Source organism: Nicotiana tabacum, chromosome 24 (assembly GCF_000715075.1).
Source record: "Nicotiana tabacum cultivar K326 chromosome 24, ASM71507v2, whole genome shotgun sequence".
NCBI lineage: Eukaryota > Viridiplantae > Streptophyta > Magnoliopsida > Solanales > Solanaceae > Nicotiana > Nicotiana tabacum.
The window spans coordinates 104,560,616-104,577,285 of record NC_134103.1 but is presented as its reverse complement, the minus strand read 5'-3'; the positions used below and the strand labels follow the sequence as shown (position 1 = coordinate 104,577,285).

Below are 16,670 nucleotides of genomic sequence, written 5' to 3'. Positions count from 1 at the left end.
TGTCACTCCTTTGGCATCATTTGTTAGAAGAGACACAACTTCAACCCATTTGGAGACATAGTCAACTGCTACCATTATGTACTTGTTACCATACGAGCTGACAAATGGTCCCATAAAATCAATCCCCCACATGTCAAATACTTCCACCTCTTGAATTGTAGTCATCGGCATCTCGTGACGGCGAGATATGTTGCCTGTCCTTTGGCACTCATCACAAATTTTCACCCAAGCATGGGCATCCTTGAATAAAGTCGGCCAATACAAACCCGACTCCAACACCTTTGCCGTTGTCCGAATTCCTCCAAAGTGCCCACCGTATGGTGAAGCATGGCAAGCCTGCAAAACTGAAGATTGATCTTTCTTGGGGATTCACCTCCGGATCATGTTATCTATACATATTTTAAAAAGTAAAGGTTCATCCCAGTAATAAGACCGACAATCGCAAAAGAACTTTTTCTTTTGAATCGAAGAGAGTTCATAAGGTACAATACCACTTGCCAAATTATTAGCAATATCAGCATACCATGGCATCTCCTCCATTACCGCTGCTAGTAATTGTTCATCCGGGAATGTCTCAGTTATATCTTCAACCTCTACTTTCTTTTTAGCTCCCTCCAACCTTGAAAGGTGGTCTTCCACTTGGTTATATGTCCCTTTCCTATCGTGGATCTCCAAATCGAATTCTTATAGCAACAGAACCCAACATATCAAGTGTGGCTTTGACTCCTTATTTTCTATCAAGTACCTTAAGTGATGCATGGTCAGTATAAACAATCACTTTTGAACCAATCAAATAAGACCTGAATTTGTCGAATGCAAACACCACAACCAACATCTCTTTCTCAGTCATGATATAATTGAGTTGTGCACCGCTTAGTGTTCTGCTTGTATAGTAAATTGGTGCACCAGTTTGTCCTTTCACTGCCCTAGGGCTGCTCCTATAGCATAATCACTTGCGTCACACATGAGCTCGAACGGCTGCTCCCAGTTGGGTGCAACGATAATTGGTGCAGTCACCAGTCTCTTCTTCAGCTCCTCAAATGCCAACCTGAAATCATCAGATAATACAAAGGGATGATCCTTTTCAAGGAGTTTACATAAGGGGTTAGCAATTTTAGATAAATATTTTATAAATCGCCTGTAGAATCCGGCGTGCCCAAGCAAACTTCTCACTGCTTTGACCGAAGTGAATGGTGGCAACTTCTCAATCACGTCAACCTTAGCATGGTCAACCTCAATGCCTTTACTGGACACTCGATGCCCCAACACTATACCTTCTTGTACCATAAAATGGCACTTCTCCCAGTTCAGCATTAAATTTGTCTCCACACACTTTTTTAACACTCTTCTTAAATTGTGAAGACAGTCTTCGAATGAATCCCCCACCACTAAGAAATTATCCATAAAGACTTCCATAATATCCTCCACCATATCAGTGAAAATGTCTAACATACACCTCTAAAATGTAGTCGGTGCATTGCACAGGCCAAACGACATTCTCCGAAAGAAATAAATGCCATACGTACAAGTAAAGGATGTTTTCTCTCTATATTCAAGGGCTATTGAGATCTGATTGTACCCCGAATATCCATCCAAAAAGTAGAAATGAGACTGCCCAGCCAACCTATCCAACATTTGATCAATGAATGGCAAGGGGAAATGATCTTTCCGGGTGGCTGAGTTCAGTTTTCTATAATCCATGCAAATTCTCCAACCCGTGATTGTACGAGTCGAGATCAACTCGTTATTCTCATTTTTCACGACCGTCATTCCGCCCTTCTTTGGCACACACAGAACTGGGCTAACCCAGTTACTGTCAGAGATGGGGGGGAAATGATACCCGCATCTAACCACTTGATCACTTCTTTCTTCACCACTTCTTTCATGTTCGGGTTCAGCCTTCTTTGATGTTTTCTTGAAGGTTTGTGCCCTTATTCCAAGAGAATCTTGTGCATGCAAAAGGCCGGGTTGATACCTTTTATATCTGCCATGGTCCAACCAATAGCAGTCTTACATTCCTGTAACACCTGTAGGAATAATTCTACCTGCACAGCTAACAAACCGGATGAGATAATAACAGGTAAAGTAGAGTTAGGCCCTAAGAAAGTGTACCTGAGGTGACCAGGAAGCGGTTTCGGGTCCAACTGTGGTGGCTCCTCTATTGATGGCTTTGCATGTGGTGTTGCCCTTTTATTCTAAGTGTAGTGGCTCGAACTGGGGTTCTCTTTGCCAGAACCCTTGACCTTCGAGAGCCATGACCCACTCTGCCAACTCTTCACCATCCACATCTTCCAAATTCATCAAGCACGCTTTTAATGGATCTCTGACATTAAGGGTCTCATCCTCCTCTTGTAGTATTACATCCACTGCCTCCACTAATGAACAATTTGCAAATTTTCTGGGCCTCCTCATAGATTGTTGAACATTGAATATTATTTCCTCATTATTCAACCTCATTTTTAACTCTCCAGTCTCACAGTGGATCAATACTCTCCCAGTGGCTAAGAACGGCCTCCCTAAAATTATTGGTATTTCTTCGTCAACTTGACAGTCAAGAATAACGAAGTCGGCAGGAAATACAAACTTCCCCACCTAGACAAGCACATCATCCAAATTTATGTCGTCCTTTTGACTGTGCGATCAGCCAGTTGCAACAACATTGAGGTCGGTCTAGCTCTGCCAATACCTAATTTTGTGTAGATTGCCAAAGGCATCAAGTTGATACTGGCTCCTAAGTCACACAATGCTTTAGCAAAAGCATAACTTCCAATTGTGCATGGGATAGTGAAACTACCAGGATCAGACAATTTTTGAGTCATGGGTCTTGTCACTACAGCGCTGCAAGTTTGAGTTAGAGTTACAGTAGACAGGTCTTGGAAGTCAAATTTTCGAGACATCAGATCCTTCATCATTTTTGCATAGCCTGGCATTTCCCTCAAAGCATTTATCAGCGGAATATTCAATTGAATTTGTCTAAGCATTTCCATGAATTTCCTGTATTGATCATCTCTCTTTTGCTTTGCCAACCTTTGAGGGAATGGTGCAGGAGTTAACTTCTGCCCACTGCTTGGTGTCTTTTCTTTATTAGGAGCCTTTTCCACCACCTATTCTGGAGTTGTTCAAATTCCTTCTCCTTGCCTTTGTCTACTTGTGCCTGTTCAATTACAACTTTTGTGAGCTCATTTGACTCGTCGGTATCTAATGTCACTGGAGTAATTGGCACTGCATCTCTCCTAGATTGAGAAACTTCTTGCTCTCTATCTAAATCCCTTCCATTCCTGAGACTCACTGCCATTAGCTGATTTGGGTTCTGCTCCTTTGGATTGATGTTTGTGTCTGCATGCAACGTTCCTTGTGGGCGATTGTTCAAGGCCATAGATAACTGGCCTAATTGAGTTTCGATGCCTTAAATAGCCGAATTATGTGATGCTAACTTTTCTTGCATCTTTCCATTTGTCCTAATGAGTTGTTGCAGCATGCCCTTTATTTCTATCATATTACTGTTCTGCTGTTGATGAGGCGGTTGGTAAGCCAACTGTTGTTGGTATTGCTGATTGTAGCCATGCTGCCTTTGATAAGGCACAACTTGGCCTTGTGGTCGTGTTCCCCCTGGAATGGTATTGTATTGTTGCTGGGTTGTTCTGTACTGCTGATTTTGAGGTCCTCATTATTGTCCACCTTGCCTCTGACCCCCAAAATTATTGACGTAATTCATGTTTTTTCTGAAGCCCTAGTTATCATTCTTTCCACTCTACGAGCAAACATATGACTCATTTATGTAGGGAGACCTATGGTTATCATTCTTTCCACTCTACGAGCAAACATATGACTCATTTATGTAGGGAGTGCATAGGCCTCCATTTGTCGTATCAACAATGTGCACCTGTTTCATCAATATCACACCAAAGCTTCGTTATCTCTAATCCTGCTTTTAAATTCAAGTAATTAATCTCTTAACTTACTCGAAAGTAGCATTGTTCAACAACAATCTAATCAAGTATTCTTTCTCAAGCAACACTAGACAACTAGACACGATTAATCAATGGCCCTTTCAATTAATCACAAGAAACACATAGTTGAATAATTATAGAGTAAAAACGGCTCAATTATATCAAAACGTAATCAAGACTTCATCCAACAATTAGTTCCATCAACCCTAGATGACGAGTTTAGCTACTCATACTACTATGCAAGATTACAATATAAAAAGTCATAACCAACAATGAGATTAAGAAGAAGAAGATGAAAAACTCGTAGGAGAATTCTCCGTCTTGCTCCTTTTGTGTTCTAATGGTAAAGGTGATTCTTCTGTAAATGCTTGTTCGGAAGTTTGGTTAAAGATTGCAAAGCTGCAAGGTGACAATAATACTCTAGATTAAAGAAGATGCACTTCTGGAGGCACAAGGGTTGCCTTGGTAGATGATCTGCAAAACAAAAACCAAGGTCTAATGAAACATATATATATAGATAGGTCAGGTTTGCTTATAGTCCATCCGTTTTGTGATATGAATAGGAGCATACTCTCTTCTTAGCCGCCTCTATCAAGATTTTCATGTAAGCATATATCTTGACTCTTTCTGCAGCAAGAGGACAATACAATGCACAGACAAGCGGTTGCAAAATTGAAAAACTAACAAAACCTGACGATGAGCTTGAGAAAGCTTTATTGGCTGGTGGAGCTGCAGCAAATGCTGTACAGGAATACCTAAGAAAAGTTCAAGAATAAATATACGTGGCTATCAACTCTCTAACTCTACTTTATTGATAGCGTCTTATTTGTTTTCTTTTTGTTATCCGTGTATGTAAATTTCAAATCTATTGCAAATGTGAGGTCCAACCAGAACAGACAAAATAAGTAAAACGAGTAAACTTCTTAAAGAAGAATGTCCTTTCTGAACTTTTTAAGCTTTCTCTATATCTGCACCCCTGGTAATTGAAAAGTCGGAAGAAACTATGAATTCCATAATATCATGTGAACATATATTATGTATGGAGCAATTAGAATATGTACATCCAGGAACTAATATCCTTCTCTATGTTCTTGTAGGGAGAGATGTAGTACCTTAAAAGATAAAGTGGTGATTGCAGAGCATGCTGCAAAGGCAACTCGAGACGTCTACCAATCTTATTTCTTTCACTGTGTCTGAAGGTCGAAGATTTCAATCTGGATTATCCTGGTCCAGTGGCACTAGAAAAAGGTTATTGTTTAAAGCAAAGTTTGCCATGAGAAGGATCAAGCTTTGAGGGAAAAGCTGAAGCTATTAAGGTTTCATGCTCTCTTTTCTCAGACATTTTGACCAGGTGAAATTCCACAAGACACACTACATCCCTCTTTCATTTTCTACCTTTCACCCCTCTAATTATTTTTGTATGAAATACATTGGTGCTTGAAAATAAAGTTGAAACATTTAACGAGGCAATTGAAATCAAGGCCGAAAAAGGCGCTAGAGAAGTTGCAGCAATTGAAAGGAGATCTCTGCAATCCCCAATGGAATCAAAGGGTAGTGCGAAACTGTGCTAGGAAGGAGCTGTAAATGGTCATGCACTTTCAATGAGGTGAAGCTTTTGCATGACCCTGTTCTATTAAATTGTTCTTCATAAAATGGACCAAATTTAAGCTTGTGAGCTGTATACATCAGTGTGAAAGTGAGAGCCTCAAACCTTATGGATTGGTTGAGCTTAGGCTTTGGCCTGGTGCCTTTTTAGTGGTCAAATTTTGAAGGCTCATAATCTTGGTGAGCTTATATCATCTAGTACTATCTAGAACATTTATAAGGGTGAAGTTGATAACATCTTTCGACACTTCTACAAGTCTTATTGGGCTTGTAGTTCCCCTGTACATGCATTGTTAACGCTTTGCTGAAGGGGAGAATGCATCTAAAAACAGTTCTGCAATATCTTGTTTGGTAATGAGGGAAAGGATGGTTTAGGAAAGGAGGAAAATGATCGGAAAACTGTGACATTTTCCCTAGCCTCATGTTCATTAATTAAGTGTGCCCCCAGAGAAAAGTGTTTTCATACTACAGTCAGACTTCTCTATAACAATATTCCTATATAATAACACTTCACTATAAAAGCCAAGCTTTTCCGGAATCAATTTTTATGTTATGTTATAATATATGTTGTCTATAACAGCATTTGACTATAACATCTAAAAATATTCGGAACAAACAAGACTGTTATAGAGATGTTTGACTGTATTTAAACCAAGCAAAGGAGTGAGAACACTTTGAACTCTCTTTGTTCTCTTCTTAGTTTCAAGAGAAGGTTAGAATACTTTTATTACCACAGTTGTACTTCTGCTTATGAGAAAGAAAAAAAACTCATAGTGTCATAATTCATTAGATGCGCATGTATTGATCAAGGAATGGTTTTCACAAGAAAAAGCAAAGGCAGACTTGTTTTTGCACAAAAGACAAGCTTCTAAGTCAAGAAATACAATGTCCAACTGCAAAAGGGCACTATTTCTTCTTAGTGAAATGGTACCTGTCCTGGAATGTGCTTCTTCAATATGCCACTCCAGTTTTTCTTGGCCAACTCTACAAATTTTCAAGAAACTTAGGTGATATTAGTTTCATTTCTCTGTATGTTTGTACAAATTTATTCTGATATTTTGATTGAGGAAAACTGTTCTTAAACATGCTGCAGTCATTTGAGTCTGCGACCGTGTCTTAGGCTTAACTTTTGTTGGGAGAGGTGAAGTTTGGAAATGAGTCTTCCTACTTAGTGAATCACCAAAGGCAATGAACAAAATGGCAGGACAAAAGCTTTAACAAACTAAAATGATTATCAGTCTACTCTTTGATAATCATGTGACGAGGATGTATAGGCTGCTGGTTGAAACCATTTTGCAACTCGTGCTACTATTTATATATTGGCTTCTCTTTTCCATAATCAAATGCATTATCTGCTCAACTAGGTGATTTTAGTGTCATATAGATCAAATCTAATTTTGGTTATCAATTTGGGTGTCTGTTAAGTAATTTTAGTTTATTGTTAGATATTGTCTGCAATGCCATGTCAATTCTCATCGTTCAAAAATCGTAAAAACTTGAGGATCATATATTAGCTCTTTATTTCTATGTCTATATTTCATATATTATGGTTTTATTCAGTTTAAGCATAAAATTGCATAATTAAACATTTACTCTTCAAAATAAAGCACTTTTATTATAATAATAATAATAATTATTATTATTTATTATTGTTTTTGTATTAAATAAAAATATAGTCTAATTTTTAATTTCAAAAGAAAGCCAAAAGAATGGCAGCTTCATTGTGAGTGATTGCTCCCACATCGGCAGTTTGAAGGCAAAGGGGAGCGAAAGGCTTAGTATAAGAAATGGGCTGAGATCAACAAGACCCATGGCCTAGGTTGGTGACCTCCATTGCACTTTAGAAGGGGTGTCCGCCTAAGGTCGGCCCAAGTGGTAGTGGGGGCCTGCGTTTGCGCGGTCCCTATCCAATTCTAGCCCAATATTTTTCGGCCCATTATTTAGAACTTGTTACTTCATAAATATTACTATAATTTTTCGGCCCATTATGTTTCTGTAAATTGAGATAAGAATGCTTCATCTGCCGAGAGATTATGACAACTAACGATTTATATCAGCTATCAATCCATCACTTAGTGCTGATAATACAAATTTTAAGAGAATTGAGGTATCATTCCGTTATATAGACCGCATACTTTTATAGTAGAAAAATGAATGAAAATTATTTTAGATATTGAATAGTAAGTAGTTTCACTTTGTCTGGGAGTAAGGAGTATTTAATTTAACCTTACCACACTTGAGATGTGTAGGGATTATGAGTAAATACAACTCAGCAATTTGATAAAATTCTTAAATTGCAAGAAGCATGTTGAGACAGTAAAATACTTAATTATTTTTCACTTCTCTTGAGAAAATATAATAATTAAGAGGTTTATTTGACTATTTTACCCTTATTTATATCTTATTGGTATTTAAATCATCATAATATTACAGCACAATTTAAGTATTAGTAGTCTTCAAGAACAATTAGTACTAAGGGTAAAATAGGAAATGACATTTAAGTTTGTCTAGAACTTCTAAAATGACAAATAATTTGAGATAATTATTTTTTAGAAATTATGAACAGAGAGAGCATATAATTAACAATAACTGAGTAGTTAGCACTTTCCTTAATTTTTTTAAGACTTTGACATAAATTTAATGCGGAAGAAAGTTGAACATACGAGCGGTGGTGGAACCAGAACTTATATAAGGGGAATAAAAAAATATTACATCAATTTAAACTTGTGATCTAAACCAAAATTTGAATCATCATTGTCATTTTATTAAAATCTTTCCTAATGTTAAAGAATTTTAATAATCTATATATAACCAAAAATCAATTTTGTTATATTTGTATATTATACAACAATATACCCAGTATTATCCCACACCACGGGGTCTAGAAAGAGGAATATGTATGCAGACCTTACTCCTATTTTGTGAGGATAGAAAAACTGTTTCTAATATACCCTCGACTCCCTGTTTGTATATTATAATTTTCTGAAATGAGATTCAATTGAATCCTTGGCTCTACATAGCTATGCGCCTACATATAACGAGTTGCATTTGTTACGTTGATAGTTGTGCGACCATAAAAATGGAATGATGAAAATATTACAGAATAAACAAGTATCTTGATTTGAAATCTAACTTAAGAAATAGAAATTACATTACAATTTATCACATGTTTTTGTAGCTTGATTTTCACACTCAATCAAATCTCTGTATAATATCATTATTTTATTATAATTTTTTAAACTTTTATAGTGAATGACTGTTATACACCTATAACAACATTTGACATTTAAATATTTTCTCGCTGTTATGGACAAAATTATCAAATTTTTTAAAATGTTACATATAAAAGATATATGTAACATTCCAATAAATGATAATTTCCTATAATTTTTAATATAGTATTATATATTTTTGTAATTCAATATTAGTTACTTAAAATTTTTATTGTTATTTATTAACATTTTTCTATGAGGAGTTCTACCTCATCACTCACAAATTTCTAAAATACCAAAAGATTCAAATTCTTTAATTTATTTTGTTATCTTTGAATAATTGTGGTAAAAATATTTTCTTGTGTTACTTTCTTATAGTGTTTAGTAACAAAGATAACAATAAATTTTATAAGATATTTCACGCCTCATAAATCATAATAAGGACATATAAAAACTTATGTGGAATAGGATTTCTTTATTTTATTGAGCTAGCTTAGTGAGATTAAAATTAGTTATTTTAGGAACTTACATTTCTTTCTTTAGTATTTGTTCAATAACGAAAAATATATTATTTATGTAATTTTTAAAAATTTATATATTCATTGATACGTGCATTACACGCGCTCAAAGCGCCTGACTAGTCTAAAAACAATATACAATTTAGGTGAAGTAGATTGCTTTAGCTTATAGGGAAGGCTTGTTGTCTCGAAAAGTTATTCTAGTGAATATGAATGGTGAATTTTAGCAGTCATCTATGGTGAAATTTGCAGGAGGGATTCAGCTCAACTTCAAGTAACAGAAATGGAGAATATCAAGAGCAAAAAAAAGGAATTGTAGTCTGTCAGACAGCCATTAGACCATCCCAACACCCATGGTTAGGGGGCTGAGAACGATCATCTACGGCACCATATAACCCGAGGGCCGTGGGAGCTGTTAATCACGCTCTGGTCCAATGGCCATGTCTCATCAACCAGACTTGGTTTCCTGTCTCCTTAGAACTCAAGGATACAGTGGTACGAGCCTATAGAACAGATCCTGTTCAAGTAAGGTCGTGAACTTCATCTTCGTCATCTGTGCTTGTTAATGCCTTTTCTGTGCTTTATATTGCCGATGAGGGACAGAGAGAGTGTCGTTCTGCAGTGCACGAAGTGGAATTGAGTCAGCTTTCATATGCGAAGATTTCAGATATCTATCTAAATGAAAGCAGGCCGTTTGATGTTAACAATTTGTATAGGGTTATGGAACATTGGAAGATTTCAGAAATTCCACAAGACGGGAAATTGACGAAAGTAGGTGTTAAATGGGTTTGTTTGATGATTTTGCTTTTTTATTTTATTTTATTTTAAGCTGGAAGTTTGCTATGACGAAGATCAGAAACCTAGCCAGTTGTTGTCCTTTTGATCTCTCCAATCAACTAGAACTATAAAACATTTGTAATTTTTTCTATGCGAGGACTTTTTGAGGCCAAATAAGAAGAAAAAAATAAGTAAAAGGAGAAAAATTATAAATGTAGAATCTGCTAATAAAGAATTTGTATGTCCAGTTACTGTTTAAATAAATCAGTATCTCTCCATGAAAGAAAGGTACATGTCTACCTACTTTTAATATTTGTACTCATTGTAGTATCTTTAACAGTGACAAGAGAAATTCATTGTGATATTTAGAAGCTAACATTTTCAAACGGATTGTTTTATATATATTGCAAGTTCTGTGTGTTTCGGGAATCTTGATTAATAAAATAAATGATGAGAAAAAAGAAGCTCTGGCTACAAAATCCACAGCAGAAAAAAGAAGCTACTACTTGAGAGTTCATGCTGCATAAAATATGATGAAATGCCTCCTATTAGGGCAGTTATCATACCCCTGGAGGCAAGAGTTAGAGGCTTAAAGTGTGCCCAATTAGAGGTACATACAACTTTAGCGCTTTGCATTTGTTTGAGGAATTGCATGTGCTACCTTGTTTAAGTTTAGTAAAGGTGATTCTTCTTATCTTCTATCCATGCCTGTTTGGAGGATGGGTTACAAATGCAGGACGACAATAAAGCTCTAGATCAACTTACATCTAAAGAAGCTGTTGTACTGGAGGCAGAACGACTCAACGAACTATTAATTATATGGCATTGGCAAACCTGCAAAGGCAAACCAAGATCTGATGAAACAGAGAGCGGTATGCCAGGTTGCTTATGGTCCTTCAGTTTTGTGATACCAATAGGAGCATATTCTCCTGTTAGCTGCCACTATCAAGATTTTCATGTAAGCATCTTGACTCTTTCTGAAGCAAGAGGAAAACATAATGCACAGACAAGACAAGAGGTTGCAAAGTTGAAAAACTAACATTACCTGTCGATGTGCTTGAGGAAGCTATATTGGCTGGTGGAGCTGCAGCAAATGCTGCTGTACAAGAATACCAGAGAACAGTTCAAGAAAATAATTTAAATGGCTATCAACTTTTTAACTCTTCTTTATTGATAGCTTTTTTTTAATTGGTTATCTGTTCTTTGGTTGTTTGTTTTTTTTAAGTTTATACATATAAATTATGAGCTGGCCCGTGCAAAGATATCTGCAAATAGAGTAGAAATTGTTGTTGCAAATGACTGGAAAGATGCCAATGACAGTAATGCCCATAACTGGGCATGTCTGCTGTTGTGTCATTATATTGCTTTTCTTGTAACTGTCATAGCAGCGTTATTATAGAACCTTCCCTACAAGTTTGGTGTCCTGCGAGGGAAAATATTGTGACAGCAAAGCAAGTCAACATCCTTAATCTTCCCTTTTAGTTGTTGTAGTTCCATCAAGTCCTTTCCAGAATGTTATCCCCTTTTAAATGGAAACTCTTTCGCTTCACTATTTATTACTCTTTGCACTACTCCAATATTTTTGTGGACCCTCTTCTGTTCATGTAGTTTAGAATTTATTGCAAATGAGAGGTCCAACCAAAAAGGCGAGATAAGAAAAGAGAGTTCACTATAAAGAATGACATCAAATTTCATATATGGATATACACACGTATGGAGAAGTTAAGAGTATCAATGCTTAGGGACTAATATTTCTTCTCTATAATCTTGTAGGGTGCTGTACAATACCTTAAAAGATAAGCTAGTGAGTGCAGCATGCTACACAAAGGCAGAAGCACAGTTGAAGGTGAGAAACTTGATGTCTCAGAAAATTATACTGCTCTGCACTTGTTGTAGACTCCTACTAATGGCATCTTTTTTTTTCCTCCTTCCCCTTTGATCCCACTTTGTTGGAGCTATTGCTCCTTTGGTGACTCGAACCCACGACCCTGGGGTTGTAGGTGGGGGTACTGACCATCTGAGCAACCCCCTCTTGTCCTAATGGCATCTTGATGTCTTGATTTCTCAGCAGTTTTGCTTTAAAATTTTGGAAAGAAAGACTTGAGACGTTTACCAGTGTTACTTCTCTCAATGTGTCTGAAGGCCGAAGCATACCATCTAGGTGCTAATGATGTTTGTCTCTTAGAGGAATTGAAATTAGTCTAGACCCTATCTCGGATGGAATTTCATATGTTTCTGGAGCACTAGATGATTTGCTTCATAAAGAGGTTATTGTTTTATGCAAATCTTGCTGTGAGAAGGATAAGAGCCTAAGGAAAAAGCTGATGCTACTGAGGTCCATGCTCTATTTTCTCTGACATTTTGACCAGATGATTTTCCACCATATACACTGTATCCCTCTTGTTTTCTACCTTTAAATCCTATCCTTATTTTTGTATGGAATACATTGATGTTGGAAAAAGAAAGTTAAAACATTGAACAAGGCAATGAACTTCAGGCCAAAAAGTGCAGAAAGAAGTACTTGTAGCCATTGAAAATGAGATTGCTGCAATCCGTGATGGCAATGAGCATGATCAAAGCTTAGGGCGCACCAGTGCGGCCAAGGGACCTGTTAATGATCATGCAATTTCAACAAGGTGATGCTTTTGAATAACCCTGTACTATCAAATTTTTCTGCTGACGATGGACTAAATTTGGATCATTTGTATCAAATCAATAAGAGCTGTATACATCAGAGGGAAAGTGAGCCTCTAACCGTAAATGTCTGAAGATAGGTCATGAACTAGCTTTGGCTTAATAGATTGGCTCATTTATTTATGTTTCATATTAGGAAGAAAAAACATAATGTCTTACTTTCATTAGATGCACATGTTCTTGGTCAAGGAATGGTTTTCATTGGAAGAAGAAATTGCAGGTCTTGTATGTTTATTTGTAAAGGTGATGAAATTAGCTTGTGTTTGCAGAAATGGATGGAGCTCGTAAGCTTCCAATGTCCAATTAATTGCAGTCCGGAAAGGGCAATATTTCACTTTAGTAAAAGGTACCCTTTCAATGCGCCAGTCCAGTTTCTCTAGTAGTTAATTTGTAAAGAACTTAGGTGATAGTACTATTTGTTTCCTTTCTGTGTATGTTTGTAGAAGTACATTATCATAAATTGATTAAGGAAATTGTTCTCAAGCATGGTGCATGAGTCTATTCTCAGGCTTAACTTTACAAATCAATTTGCGTCCTATTCTCTTTGACTCCATTGTATACTTCAAATCGAATATCTTGAGGGGTTGTACTACAAATGGGAGACGATGGGAGATTAAGAGTCTGTTTGACCAAGCTGCAGGATGACAAGAAAGCTCTAGATTAAGGAAGTTGTTCTTCTAGATATAGACGAGATCTGCTTATGGTCCATCAGTTTGTGATATCAATAGGCGCATATATCGCCACTATCAAGATTTTCATGTAAAGCATCTTGATTCTTTCTGCAGGAAGAGGACAACAAGATACACATACAAGAGGTTGCAAAGTTGAAAAACTAACATCACCTATTGATGAGCTTGAGGAAGCTATATTGGCTGCTAGATAAAAACAACGCTTAATGTGACAGTATTCAATCACTACGAACTTCTTGGGCGACTAGACTCTGGCTATATTCTTGTAGGGAGAAATGCAATACCTTAAAAGATAAACTAGCGATGAAGAGCATGCTGCAGAGGCAGAAGCACAGTTGAAGATGTGAAATTAGATTCTTCAGAAAATTATACCGCTCTGATCTTCTTGTGGACTCCTACTAATGGCATCTTGATAACAACAACAAGAACAACCCAGTGAAATCCCACAAGTGGGTCTTGGGAGAGTAGTGTGTACGCAGACCTTATCCCTACCCGAGGGAGTAGAGAGGTTGTTTCCACTAATGGCATCTTGATGTTTCAGGAAAAGTAACAGCTATGCTTTAAGTTTTGTAAGAAAGACTTGAGACATATATCAATATAACTTCTCTCACTGTGTCTGAAGGCCGATGCATAAGCACTGGCCACTGGGTGCTAACGACATGTCTCTAGGAAGAATTGAAAATTTGTCTAGACTCATCCTCTAGTGGCGTTTCATCAAGGAAAACAAGTTTCCAATCTGGATCATCCTGGTCCAATGGCAGTAGCTCATCGTTAAATCAAGCATAGCTGGCTAGCTCATCTGATGGCATAGCTGATAAGAGGATAAAGAAAAGCACGTCCATTATAGGAGTGGCAAGCGTGCGGGTCGGGTCGGATAAGGTTCGGGTCGAAAACGGGTAATGAAAAAACATGATAAATTATTCGACCCGACTCATATTTAATACGGATAAAAAAACGGGTTAACTGGTGGATAATATGATCAATTTTGGGAGAATTCTTAGTCTCTCTAACTTGAGGAACCCTCAATTTGAGGTTTTACAAATGTATAAGTTAGACTCATTGGTTATCCATTTTCTAAATGGATAATATGGTTCTTATCCATATTTGACCCGTTTTTAAAAAGTTTATTATCCAACCCATTTTTTAGTGAATAATATGGATGATTAAATGTTTTTTTTTAATCATTTTGTCACCCTTAGTCCAGTAGTACATGGAACAGAAATAAAAGTGGTCTAGTGAAGCCAGTAGTTCAACCAGAATAATTTCTGGATAAGATATAGAGATACGAATGCTAATGAGAGAACAAAGATGAAAAACCAAGATTATGTTTTCGAAATTTTATTGATATGATCAGAAAAAGGTTGTTTTAGGCAAAGCTCGCCATAAGAAGGATCAGAGCCTCAAGGAAAAAGCTGATGCTATTGAGGTTTTGTGCTCTATTTTCTCTGCCATTTTGACCAGATAAAATTCCACCGTATCCCCGATTTAAGTTTGGAATTGAACCTAGTTGTTGTTGTTGTTGAAATTCCACCATTTCTACCTTTTACTCATATGCTTATTTGTATGGAATACACATGTTTTGGAAAAGAAAGTTGAAACACTGAACAAGGCAACGAAAATTAAGGGTGAAAAAGTGCAGAGAAAAAATGCAACAATTGAAAATAGATTGGCTCGGGTCTTGTGCCTTTATAGCGGTCAAATTTCGTAGGCTTGTAATTCTTGGAGAGCTAATACAAATCGAGCACTATTTTATTTTAGTGAAAGTCCTAATACTTCCCAAATTACTATTGTAGTATACGTACAACAACAACAATTCAGTATAATTCCACTAGTGGAGTCTGGGGATGATAGTTTGTACGCAGACCTTACCCCTACCCTAGGGTAGGGAGACTATTTCCGATAGACCCTCGGCTTCCTCCCTCCAAGAACTCCCCACCTTACTCTTGGGGTGACTCGAACTCACAACCTTTTTGTTGGAAGTGGAGGGTGCTCACCACTAGAACAATTCTAGTATACGTAGTAGTTCTTAATTTCTCCGTACAAAAAGTTTTCAATGGCAAACATATAGGAGTAACTATCAAAAATTAAATGCTATCAGACGGTTTCTTCTTTGCTATTGTGCTGATATGTTCTTCGAGGAAGTAGCTTACTGATAATATTTTGTTTTGATTTTCAAGGTCAAGTTGAATCACTTTGAAGATCAATAACATGTAGATTATTAGTCTCTTGCTTTGTTGAATGTTGATAAAGAGTGTAAAGGTAGCTCTTTGAGAAACATGAGTTGGCACCTCTCATAAATCAAGAAATGTATTTATCTATTATCTCTTTTGTTTTTACATTTATTACTCACATTTTAAGACAAAATCAATTATTACTTAAAAAAGGCACCGTTTCACAATACTAATTACTTCTACCTCCGTTAAGACCAATGAAAGAGGAATAAAGCTGCCGATTCACAAACGACAAGCTAAAAATCAGGCTTTTCAATTTCAGGAGGGTATGCGAAGCCACATCTCTTTGCCACCATTATAGTTTCATATGTTCAAGGAACTCTCACAGCCATTCTGATGGATCTTCCGCAAATTCGTCACCACCGGTAAACCTTCAACTTTGGTATCTACAAGAAGATGCTATAACAACTTATTTTATTTTGCTGTTTAATTTTGGATTATATTTTAATGGTCATTTAGGGTTCATTACCGTATGTCTGACTTGGGTATGACTGATTGTTATTTCCTTCAGAAACACTGGTGATGTGAATTAAAACTAAAAGGGTGGATATTTAAAGCATGTACCTTGCTATTGTGATACATTTGTTATTCAATTTTTCTTCCCTGTAATTTGTAGATTACTACAAATAAAGCTAAAACATTTTCAGGAAAGAAGCAGTGTAGTCTTTCACCAAAATGAGCACAACTGTTCTCCAAAAACAATTTTACCATAAGGTTGACTCATGGAATTATCAGGAACAGTTAAGGATGGCCTTTAATTTTTATATGATCATTGTAACTGGATTTTATCTTACATGATATATCAAATGTAATTCATTTACATTTGCTTTCCTAGTGTCTTTCCGATCTATTTATGAGTCATGACATGTACCTTGCTATTATGATACATTTATAATTCAGTTTTTATATGCTGTAATTTGTTGATTACTATGAATCAAACTAAACTGTTTTTTGGAAAAGAATCAAAGTAGATTTTTGCCACAATTAAAAAAGA

The 16,670-nt window shown here is 36.5% G+C and overlaps 1 long non-coding RNA gene and 1 other non-coding gene across 5 annotated transcripts; one reads left to right on the top strand and one right to left on the bottom strand.

Annotated features, from left to right (window-relative positions):
• Positions 1 to 9,429: 9,429 nt before the first annotated feature.
• Positions 9,430 to 14,055, top strand: LOC107772312 (uncharacterized). 4 transcript variants are annotated; one of them, XR_012706798.1, is made up of 5 exons: positions 9,430 to 10,672; positions 10,799 to 11,908; positions 12,560 to 12,698; positions 13,026 to 13,102; positions 13,542 to 14,055. It is a non-coding gene; the product is annotated as an uncharacterized LOC107772312 (long non-coding RNA). The 4 variants fall into 4 exon arrangements; XR_012706800.1 differs by having other exon boundaries at positions 9,438 to 10,672; positions 12,574 to 12,698; XR_012706799.1 differs by having other exon boundaries at positions 9,479 to 10,056; positions 10,781 to 11,908.
• LOC142178724 (small nucleolar RNA U3) lies at positions 9,603 to 9,820 on the bottom strand. The gene has a single exon (XR_012706987.1). It is a non-coding gene; the product is annotated as a small nucleolar RNA U3 (small nucleolar RNA).
• Positions 14,056 to 16,670: the final 2,615 nt, after the last annotated feature.